The following is a 12,059-nucleotide window of genomic DNA, read 5'->3' as shown; positions in this document are numbered from 1 at the left end:
GGACTAACAAGCTATTCCGAACTATCTGTATGCCAGGTGTACAGATAGTTCGGAATGGCTTGCTAGTCCGAACTATCTAGCCCGTGCCGTGTGTAGCCGCACGGCACGGGGTTCGAACAAGCCGGCATTTAAAAATGGCGCCGGCCGGCTTATGCAAATAAAGCCCGGGAAATTCAAATCCCGGGCTTCATTTGCACGTTCGGTATGCATACATTACCCCGCTAGTTCGCACTAGCGGGGTAGTGTAGACATACCCATATAGACTACATGGAAGATTCGGAAGAGGATATGCAAATTCCATAGGAATTGGCATATCTTCTTCCGATCTCACTTTTGAAAATGGAGCTTTCGAAAGTGACAGTAATAAGATGCGGGTTTTTTTGCAACCCCACCTTTTTTTGAAAAGCCGCGTAAACCTCATTTTTTGAGGAAAAGTGGCTTTTCGAAAAGGAGGGGTTGCCGAAAAAAACCACATCTTGATTACTTTCACTTTTGAAAGCTCCAATTTCAAATGTGAGATAGGAAGCCCCTCATCCTCTTTCAAATCTTCCACATAGTCTAGATGAGCCCTAAGAAATGCTGTCCCTAGAAAATCAGAAATGGTTACACCGCTGCATATGAAGGCATGTGGCTGCCTCCACACTATACCCATGCATTAAAGAAACCAAGTTGCCTCTTCTTTCTCCCTGTATTCTCTTTCCACCTCTATATTGCTACCAACCCGTAGGCATGCTGTCACTTCCATTGCAGTCAATTTGCCATTGACTTGAATGGAAGCAGGCACAGGGCCCTAATTAATAATTCCCAGGTCAGAACAGCTCCTATTTCTCTCTGTACTGTGATGGGAATCATCACAAAGTGTTACAACAAAACAGTTTTACAATTATCAAAATACGTTTCATTCATGTTTCTTCTGGCCTCCTTCTGGGCTCCTGAATTTAAAGTCGATTTTAAAAAAAATGTTTTAATTTTTCTGTTCTTGTTCTTTTCCATGGCCAGACCAGGAGTAACAAACACCTGTAAGGTCCAGTCATCCTAGCTGCACCTGCTTGGATGCTGTTCTCCTCCCAGCTGCAACAGATCAGCTGGAAAGGGTGTGATTGGTCACAGAGTGGTAAGAAGCTGCAGTGCGCGGAACACTGTCCACATCCCAGTCAGAATGGTGGAGCAGCAGGTGTGAAGGTAAAGCAGCTTTAAAGATGTGCTGAGCAGCTAAGCTCCCTAGTCAAGGTCAGCACAAAAGTTCTGTTCCAACACCCACTGACGGCAGCAAGAGTCTTTCCATTGACTCTGCTAGATGCTGGATTGGAGCCAAAATTCCCTGCCACCGCCACTCCTTGTCTGTAGCTCTGGGTCTGTGAATAAAGGCCTCTCATGCCAGGGTTGTAAATGTGACAGCTTTCACAAACACGGAATTTGCAGGCACGAAATGGTTTAGCTGAAGAAGAAAAGCTGTGTGAGATGCCATTTGCTCCACATCAGAGATGGTCTTGTGCTCAGCGGTTATTCTGGAAAATGGTGTTCCACATGGATGCTGCAGTCCCTGTCGTGCCTGAAGTACCACATGGGGTTCCTCCTGCCTTATTTCACTGCAGCTCACCCAGCTCTATGCCTGGAAAAACACTTTTAACATCCCCGTGTGGTGACTGCTCCACTACAGGTTTCTAATCACATTTGAACCCAATCCAAAAAATCCATTCTGAGCTCAGGCTGTACTTTATGTGCGACTAGCCTACCATATATACCGATTTTGCTGCTCTGGCTGTGGAAAACCTCCCTTTCTCCTTGGGCCATACTTTCACCATTAGTCTTCCAAGCTGATGGGAAGGGCTATGTCAAAGAGTATAGATGCATTTGCAATCTAAACTCATTCAGGGACCTGATTTCTCAGAGGAAGGTGCTTAGCTTCTTACGGTGTCAGATCTGTGTATCAATAAAATTCCTAGTCCCTGTGAGCTGAGGGGGTTAAGGATAAGGCCTCGGCTATATAAACATAGGAAGCCACCTTCTTCGGATTCCTGGAAGTCTGGAAGCTAGAGCTAGGACTGGGACTCACGCAATTGAAACAGTGCTTGGAGGTCTTTGGAGGGAAATGCTCTATTATTATTAATTGCTATTATTTCTGCAGTAGGGACTCAGGACCTCGGCCAGGGAGCAGGGCCACATTTTACTAGCCATGCCACACTCATATAGCACAAATAGAACCCCTGCCTCAGAAAGCTCAGACTGTAGGATTTAGACACCATCCAACAGCTGAAAAAAACAAGGCCTGGGTAACAGTAGAGGCATCCACACTCAGATGCACAATTCTATGTATTAGTTGCTCTATAACTATTGGGGATGATTTGTTTCCTTGTACAAGCTACTGGGAGTGAGAGTTTAATTGTAGGCAAAGCTGGTGTACCACCTGCAATTATAGTTGCCTGACATTTCCCAGTACCAGGCTTAAGCTATGTCTATGTTAGCACTTTTGTTGGTAATAGCTAGGGGGTGTGAAAAAACACTTACAGACATACGAGTGTGGACAGTTCTATGTCAGCACAAGACAACATAGCTCCAACTGCTCATTGGGGGTGGCTTAATTTTGCTCTCTCCCCTTGGCATAAAGGGACTCCATGGAAGATCTTACAGCAGTGCTGCTGTAAGCTGTGTAGTGTTGCCTAACAGTTTGCAAAATTCCAGCTATAACGGCTGAAATTTTCCAAGTAAGTGCATCGGATAAGAACAGCCATACTAGGTCAAACCAATGGGCCAGCTAGCCCAGGATCCTGTCCCCTGGCAGTGGCCAATGCCAGGTGCTTCCCAAGAACAGAACAGAATGGAATGTCACCGAATGATTGATCCTCTGTTGCCCACTCCCAGCTGCTGGCAATCAAAGGCTAGGGATACCCAGAGCATGGGCTTACATCCCTGACCATCTTGGACAATAGCCATCAACCAGCCTTCCAGCGGCCGCAGGTGGGCTGGGGACTGCACAGGGAGGGGCAGCAGGTGAGCAGCAGTGAGTGGAGAAGCCTGTCCCCCTCAGCAGCCAGTGCCAGAGAGGGGTGCCCCAGGTAAGCATAGCACCCCCCTGCACCCACTTGTGCATTCCACTCCCTCCAAAGCCTGCACCCTTTTCCTCCACTCTCCCTTCAGTCCCCAAACTTCTGCCCAGAGCCTTCCCCCAGCACCTGCTCCTGCACCCTCACATCCTGCCCCAGACCAGAGCCTGCACCTGACTCCAACCCAGAGCCTGCACCCCTCATCCCTTCCTGCATCCTCATTCCCTGCCAGAGCCTGCACACTGCATCCCGTCTGCACCCCAATCCCTCAACTCCATTCTGGATCCTGTACCCTAGAGCCCCTCCTGCATCCAAAATTCCCCACAGAACCCCCCTCTTCAGCCCTCCTGCATCCAAATTCTCTCTGACAGACTGCAGCCACACCTGTCCCTCCAGTCACCTGCTTCAGCCCTGAGCCTCACCCAGAAGCACTCAAACTCCCTCCTAGAGTCTTAGGCAGGTGGGGGGTATGAGCGCTGGATATTTGGGGCACAACACATTTCTTCAAACCTGCCGCCAACTGCTCTTTGGTACCTAGTCCCTGAAGAGGATGAGAATTTACCACTCCTCCCAGTTACTCCTTTAGTTAATGTGCCAGAGGCTTGGGCTATGGCTCTAAAGGTTCCGTGGGAAAGAATCCTGCTGCCACATGGCAGAATTTGTGTTTTTTCAGTGTCCTTTTTCAAACCATTGGAAATCTCTCTCTCTCGCTCTCTCTCTCTCTCTCTCTCAGACACACACACACACATACACACACACATTAAAAAAAAAAGTTCAGGTTGCCAAGTCAGTCATGCAGAAGTTAGGCAATGCCAGCATTACAGCTGCTTGTGCAGGAACAAAGGAAGTGGCAAAAGTGATTTCAAGCCACTTTTGTACTACCCTAATTCTTAGCCCTGATTGTCAATCAAAGTAAATTAAAGCAACCTCAGAGCTGCTCTAGCACAGATCTTGGCCACACCAGCCCCAAACTTGCAGCAAAGACAAGTTAGGTCCCAGCAAAACTACAGCCATAACCCCATCCTTCAGTCTGCCACTACCCCCATTGAGTGCTGGGGGAGACTCTGGGAGGAAGTTTGGAGGCTGGAGGGGGTGCAGGAGTTTTGGGGGGAAGGAAGAGTGGAGGGAAAGGATGTAGGCTTTGGAGGGAGTGGGGTGCATGAGAGGGTGGCTGGTGAAGATTTATTCCTCTGTCCAGGAAACCTCCTTACATGATAGGACATGCTCTGCCGTCTGCTACTTTTACAGACCCTTTCGACTGCCTAAATCAGACCACAGGAGTGTCTTTCTATTGGTCCTAAACAATGCATCATAGCAGGCCTTTCCTTCAGCTCACCAGGTTCTCTATTGCATTCGTTTTTCTCTCAGAGACTTTTAAAACTAATATTTACTCAAAGGTAAATAAACCATCTTTATAAGTACTATTACTGCCCCCCCTTTGAATGTTTCCCCATGAAAGACTTGATATTCGTCTGGTAGTAGCTCTTAACTAATTGTTAACCTATTAGTAGGTGCCATAAAAATTATTGAAAGGCCAAGGCTAAAGCTGTTTGAATGAGAAATATTTCTATACAATTCCCCGGGGATGAAATAAAAAAGCCCCTGCCGGCAGAGTGGCTGCCAGTTTCAGACTAACACATTTGAAGATGATGTTTTGCTAACAGCAGTTAATCAGTAAATTCCCATTACTAATAAGGCCATCACTCTTGGCTGAAGCTGCAAATTACATGTTATGTTTCTCAGTGCTGAAGAGAAAATGTTCTTTAAATGTTACATCTGCATCTATAACATTTAGTACAAAACACTATATCAGGAAAAACAAGAGGAAAATTGAAAGTGTCATACACATTCAGCATCAATTTGCTTTTCTGTCACTGAAATTATATGTCTTTTTGTTCCAAGTATTTATTATTGGCTTAAAATGTGAATTTATGAAGGGGAAAAGCAAACACAGTGAGGTGGATTCTGATTTTGCTAATGGTTTATTTTCAGAGCAACTCCATTGAAGTCAGATTTAATCGGCTGTTACTGAAATCAGAATCTGGCCCATTCACTAGCACAACATTTTATAAAAGCTTACAATACTTACTTAATACTGACTGTATTTCCTTCATGCAATCAGGGCACTGACAACTTCTGTGAGCCCCAGGGCAAGATGCGGGGCAGCTCTGTGTTTCCAAAAGGGACGGGGCCTCAGGCAGAAGGGGCAGGGCTAGGGCAGCCAGCCCTTCACACCACCCTCCCCAGCCCTCAGAGCTTCACAGAGCAGCACTCCCATGGCAATTTAAAGGGCCTATGGCTCTAGCAACTGCTCCCTCTGCCCTCCTTGTCGGCAGACCTGAATATGTTATGCCAATTAAGGCACAGCTTCTTCTCTCAGTTAAAATAGTGTAAATCTGGAGTAAATCCAGATTTCCACTGGTCCATATCAGTGCAGACTTTAGTCTCAAATGTCCAAAAGGGGTGGGGGAAGGTTTGATCCTTTAAAATGGTTTTAAAATTGTTGGTTAATTTCTGCTCTGTTGCAAGGGAGTAAACCTGTAGTAACTCCACTGACATCAGTTTACAATGGTTTGAGATCAGAATCAAGGCCAATTAATGGGAAACAGAAGAAGGTCAGTACTATTAAGTATAGACCAGAAGGACTTCTACAATATTGGAATGTTCCTTTGCTACACATCCAGCTATAGCTATTAAAAAGTTCATCTTGTTTGGATCTGAATGATTATTAGTGAGAGTCATCAGCCTTGTGTGTTTCATTTCTGCCAGGATCCCAGGGCTTAATTCTGAACATAAGAACATAAGAACATAAGAACAGCCATACTGGGTCAGACCAAAGATCCAGTATCCTGTCTTCTGATGGTGGCCAATGCCAGATGCCCCAGAGGGAGTGAACAGAACAGGTAATCATCAAGTGATCCCTCTCCTGTCATCCATTTCCAGCCTCTGACAAACAGAGGCTAGGGATACCATTCCTACCAATACTGGCTAATAGCCATTGATGGATTTAACCCCCATGAACTGATCTAGTTCTTTTTTGAACCCTGTTAAAGTCCTGGTCTTCACAACATCCTCTGGCAAGGAATTTCACAGATTGACTGTGGGCTGTGTGAATAAAAACTTCCTTTTGTTTGTTTTAAACCTGCTTCCCATTAATTTAATATGGTGACCCCTAGTTCTTATGTTATGGGAACAAGTAAATAACTTTTCCTTATTCATTATTTCCACTCCAGTCATGATTTTATAGACTTCTATTATATTCCCCCCTCTTTTCTATCATGAAAAGTCCCAGTCTTTTTAATTTCTCTTCATATAAGACCCGTTCCAAACCCCAAATCATTTTTTGTTGCCCTTTTCTGAACCTTTTCCAAAGCCAATATATCTGTTTTGAGATGAGGTGACCACTTCTGTAAGCAGTATTCAAGATGTGGACGTACCATGATTTTATATAGAGGCAATAAGATATTTTCTGTTTTATTCTCTAACATCCTATTTGCTTTTTTAACTGCTACTGCACACTGAGTGAATGCTTTCAGAGAACTATCCACAATGACTCCAAGACCTCTCTTGAGGAGTTATAGCTAAATTAGTCCCCATCATATTGTATGCATAGTTGGGAGGATTATTTTATCCAATGTGCATTACTTTACATTTATGAGCATTAAATTTCATTTGCCATTCTGTTGCCCAATCACTTAGTTTTATGAAATCATTTTGAAGCTCTTCACAGTCTGCTTTGATCTTGAGCAGTTTAGTATCATCTGCAAATTTTGCCACCTCACTGTTCACCCCTTTCTCTAAGCCACTAAAAAGTAGGTTGAATAGGATTGGTCCCAGTACAGACCCTTGGGGGACACCTCTTGTTACCTCTCTTCACTCTGAAAACTTACCATTTATTCCTACCCTTTGTTTCCTGTCTTTTAACCAGTTATCAATCCATGAGAGGTCCTTCCCTCTTATCCTATGACAAACTACTTTACTTAACAGTCTTTGGTGAGGGACCTTGTCAAAGGCTTTCTGGAAATCTAAGTACACTATATCCACAGGATCCCCCTTACCCACATGTTTGTTGACTCCCTCAAAGAACTCTAGGGCTACGTCTAGACTGGCATGATTTTGCGGAAATACTTTTAGCGGAAAAGTTTTTCTGTTAAAAGTATTTCTGCAAAAGAGCATCTAGATTGGTCCCAGAGTTATCGTAACAACGACGTGCTTTTGCGCAAAAGCGCGTCTACATTGGCGAGATGCTTTTGCGCAAAAGCAGAAGCCCAGAACAATTTTGAAGAGGGCAAAAGGGCACCCTTTCCTGGGGCAGGGGCTGGAGCTCCTTTGAGACACGTGCTTAAAGGGATCTCCCCGGACAGCTGTTTCTCTCCTGCTGCGTGCTATAGGACCTCTTGCAGGGACTGACAGCCGTAGCAGTTCTATTTGTGGTTGCTTGCTGTCTTTTTGGTCATCACTGCCTTTTGCCTTTTAGTGCCTTTGCCTGGTTTTTTTTCATCATGCTTGTTTTGTCTGCCATGGAGCCAGGGGTGGCCATGTGCCTGCTCTGGCCCCTTTCGGCCATTTTGGAGTGCCTCCAGCTGGTGCTCCAGGCTGCTGCCCTCCTGTTCCAGGACCTGGAGGCGCAGGTCGCTTTGGACTCCCTCACCACGGAGGCCATGGCGTCCCTGTGGCATCCGCACTCCAGCGTGGAGAGGCCACTGTGGAGACTGGACACCAGTACAGACAGGTGGGACCAGCTGGTCCTGGGGCAATGGGACGACCAGCAATGGCTCTGGAACTTCCCCATGCGAAAGCAGACATTCCTGGAGCTGTGTGCCTGGCTCTCCCCTGTGCTCCAAAGAAGCACCACCCGGCTGCAGGCACCCATCCCCATCAACAAGAGGATCGCCATCGCAGTCTGGAAGCTGACCACCCCGGACAGCTACCGATCGGTGGCACACCAGTTCGGGGTGGGCAGATCCACCGTTGATGTCATCGTGATGGAGATAAGTCCCAGGGGGAGTGGGGAGTGGGGTGGGGGGAGGATGCTGCACTCCATGCCCAGGGGCAGCCAAGACTCCAGGTTGGGTCACCCAGGGGTTTGGGCCGTCCCTCCCTTGCACAGGCCTGCTGGTGGAGGGGGGGGGGGCTGTGGGGCGAGGGGGCCCTGGTATGTGTGTGTGCATGAGCACAGAGGGCATCACGGGGGGGGGGCCAAGGGAGCGCACACTCACCCAGGGGCGGATGAGAGTTTTGCAGGGCCCAGGGCAGCACAATATCACGGGGTCCCCCCTTTGGAGAAAAAACACTGATCATATGAGCTACCCCTTCCTCATCCCCTCTCCTAACACCTCCCTCTACACACCTGCCCTCTCTCTCTCCTCTGGTGCTGGTCCCTCCCCTGCAGGTGTCTGCCCTTCTCCTTCACCCCCAGAATCCCCTGGCACCTGCACCTTCCCTTACCCCTGCACCCTCCTGGTGCCTCCCCCTTCCCTTATTGCCCCTGCGCCCTTTGCCCTGTTTTTCTCTGATGCCCACCACCTCACCACCCTCTGCCCCATGCTTTCACACATGCCTTGCCCACCCCTCCTTTCAAGCCTTCTCCCAGCACCTTCCCCTCCCCCCTTTAGCCCTCAATGCCCTTACCCTCTCCTCTCCCAGCACCACCCTGTCCCCCTCTCCCACTGACACCTACCCTCCTGCCCTTTTCCTCATTGTCTCCACTTGGCCCCCTGGCATTTGTCTCTCCTCCCCTTTCTTCTCCTGACCTGCCCCCCTCCCCTCAGCACAAGCTCCTTCCTCTGCCATCCACCTTATGCCTTCCAGTGTGCAGGGTGGCCGTGGCCCAGGTACCAGGCCACGTGCCGAACCATGAGGTGCAACGCTGGGCTGCACAGTTTTGAAGTCCCAGGCTGTGACGTCACGCCACACCCGGGCGACTCCCCTCTCAGCTGTTGCGCGGCATTTCAGCACGCCGCACATGCACTCCCTTGGCCCCACGTGGCCCGTACTGGCCGGCGCGGGGAATTTCAAAAGTGCAGGGCTGAGGCACCCCGCCATAATCCCCCCCCCCCAGCAGCCGCCAGCTGGCCCTTCGGCGGACTGCCCACCAGGAAATTCCCAGTATCCTGCTGAGCCAGTCCACCCCTGGCGCTGGCGCGGGGCCTGTTGAAATGTGGGGCCCTGGGCAGCCGCCCCACTCGCTCTGCCCTATATCCGCCACTGGCAGGGGCAGATGACCATTTCGCGGGGCCCTCCTTTGCCACAGCGCATGCACGGGGCTTCTTGAAGTGCGGGGCCCGGGGCGGCCGCCCCGCTCGCCCTGCCCTATATCCGCCCCTGCATTCACCCCTGCCTTATGTGATGTGTTCCCCTGTGTTTCTCTGCACTCTTCTGCAGGTCGTGCATGCCATCAACGATGTCCTGCTCCCGAGAGTCATCCGCCTCCGCAATGTGGATGCTACAGTGGCTGGCTTCACTGCCCTCGGGTTCCCTAACTGCGGGGGAGCCCTGGACGCAACCCACATCCCCGTCCGGGCCCCGGAGCATCTAGTGGCCCATTTTATGAACAGGAAGGGGTACTGCTTGATTGTACTTCAGGCCCTCATGGACCACAGTGGCCGCTCCCTGGACGTTTATGCGGGCTGGTCCAGCAGGGCACACGACTCCCGCATCCTCTGGAACCCTGGCCTGTTTCACAGGCTGGAGGCGGGTACTTACTTCCCCCAGCGGGAGTTTACTGTCAGGGATGTGCCTATGCCCACCTGTATCGTAGGGGACGCGGCCTATCCCCTGCTGTCCTGGCTAATGCGGCCCTACACGTGGCAGCCGGACCAGAACCAGGCCTGGTTCAATGACCACCTCAACCAGGCCCGGAACCAAGTGGAGTGCGCCTTTGGCCGCTTCAAAGCCTGCTTTCATTGTTTGCTCACTCGTCTCGAGATGGGTGAGTGGAATGTTATGGAAGTAGTGGCCGTGTGCTGCGTGCTCCACAATTTTGTGGAGTGGAGGGGGGAGGCCTTCCTCCCTGCATGGATGACAGGTGAGGGCCAGGCCTATGAACAGCCTGGCACAGCTGCCATCCGCCAGGAGCGCCAGGATGGGGTGCGCATCCAGGAGGCCCTGACGGACATGTTCTCCCAGGCCCCATAGTAGGGTCACCTCGGTCTCCCTTTACAACTCCCTCCCATTCCCTACTCTTCCCCTTACCTCCCAATAAACCACAAACAGTTTTTTCTTGAACACAAAATCTTGTAACTTTTTATTTATAATGGGGAGGGGGGAGATCTAGGATGGGAGGGAGAGGAGACCTTGAACTGGGAGCAGAAGGAGACCTTGAACTGGGAGGGGGAGGAGCTACTCCTGGGAGGGGTGGCCCTTGCTACTGCTCCTGGGGGACTTGCACATGGGGGGCAGGCCGCGTCAGGGCAGGCAGCACGGGGAGGTGGGCAGGAGGGGCAGGGACAGGAGCAGGAGGGGCCATTGCAGGAGGGGGCAGAGGCAGTGCTAGGGGAGGGATGGCAGGTGCATGGGGCAAGGCCATGCCATAATGGACGGCCTGGCCAATGTGTGCAGCGAGGGTGGCGATTGAATCTGCCATACGGACACACTGGGCCTGGAAGGAGCGCTTGACAGCCTGCACATGGTGCTGAAGGAGCTGGTCCTGGTGGCGGAGCCACCGCCATGGTGGTTGGGCAGCTGGGGGTGCTGCTGCTGCCACTGCTGTAGGGCTACAGGGTCCCTGGCTTGTGCTTGGTCCCGCTGCAGGGAAGAGAAGAAAGGATGGGTCAGTCAGGCTGCCCGGCCACTGTCCCAACACCTCATGCCCTCCACCCCTGAGCCCAGGTGACCCCACAGTAGTGTGGCTTGGGCCCACTTGGTTACCTCCCTCCCCCCCGTGTTGTATGTTTGCATACAGGACCGCCCCTGGAGTAGGGTCCTCCTCCATGTATTGTGTCCTGGCCCCTTGGAGGGAGAGAGAGAGAGAGAGAGAGAGAGAGAGTGTGTGTGTGTGTGTGTGTGTGTGTGAGTGAGTGAGTGAGTGTGTTGTGTTAACCTGTGGAACTCCCTGCTGGTGGAGGCTGTGAGCTAATCAATGGTGTTTGACAGGGTGTGAGATGAATCCCCACACAGTGCCTAGGAGCACATCTGGCAGATGTGGTCTGGGCTCTCAGATCCCCATCACGTGGGATGTCTCCTGGATGGATCCAGGAGAGTGACTGGGGAGTGTACCATCCTTGCAGCAAAACTCAGGCAGCCCTAGGGCCGGCCCGAGCGCTTCCCCCCTCCCCCTCCCGCTAGCCCTCACACACGTAGCCCAGAGACATGTGGGGACTTCCCTCGGGGGCCAGCCAAGGCACCAGGAGCAGGCGACGGGCTCAGTGGGGGCCACGCTCACAGGACTGTGATGCTGTGGTTTTCCCAGGAGCAGCTGGCTGTGCCTCACAGCCAGGCATGGGACAGTGTGCCGTTCTGCGTGCTGCACCCTTGCGGAAGTGTGGGCTCTGGCCTGAGCCCCTGGGGATCTGGCTGGTTCCAGCCGGCATCCACGCTTCCCCTCGGTCCCGTCAGATGTGTGTGAGCAGCACAGTCACAGGCGTGCCCTGGAGCTGCCTGCTGCGGCCACATGGTTGTACGTGCTACATACTGCCTAATGCTACACAGCCCATGCAGCTCACGAGGCCTGAGTGACATGCTGTCCCCCCCCCCCCGCCCTTGTGAGTGCAAAGTGCAACACTCACTGGTGGATCCTTCCCTGGCCTCCGAGGACGCACGGGACACGTCAGGGCTGCCAGAGGGGGCCTGCAAGGTGGCAGTGCTGGCTTCGTCCTCCGACCCGCTGCTGCTGTCTCCTTCCCCCGCCTTGGTGGTCCTGGTGACGGGGGGTGCATGCAGGTATCCACAGGGACGTCTGGTCCCTGCAGTGCTGGCTGGCCCAGGATGGTGTGGAGCCGTCGGTAGTGGGGGCAGGTGTTGGCTCCTGCCCCCTGGCCCTCGCTGGCCCGGACATAGCCCAGGCGCAGCTCTTTT

The sequence above is a fragment of the Pelodiscus sinensis genome, chromosome 3 (genome assembly GCF_052426305.1).
Source record: "Pelodiscus sinensis isolate ZL-2025 chromosome 3, ASM5242630v1, whole genome shotgun sequence".
In the NCBI taxonomy this organism is placed as follows: domain Eukaryota; kingdom Metazoa; phylum Chordata; order Testudines; family Trionychidae; genus Pelodiscus; species Pelodiscus sinensis.
The sequence above is the reverse complement of the archived record's forward strand: the minus strand, read 5'-3'. Positions refer to the sequence as shown.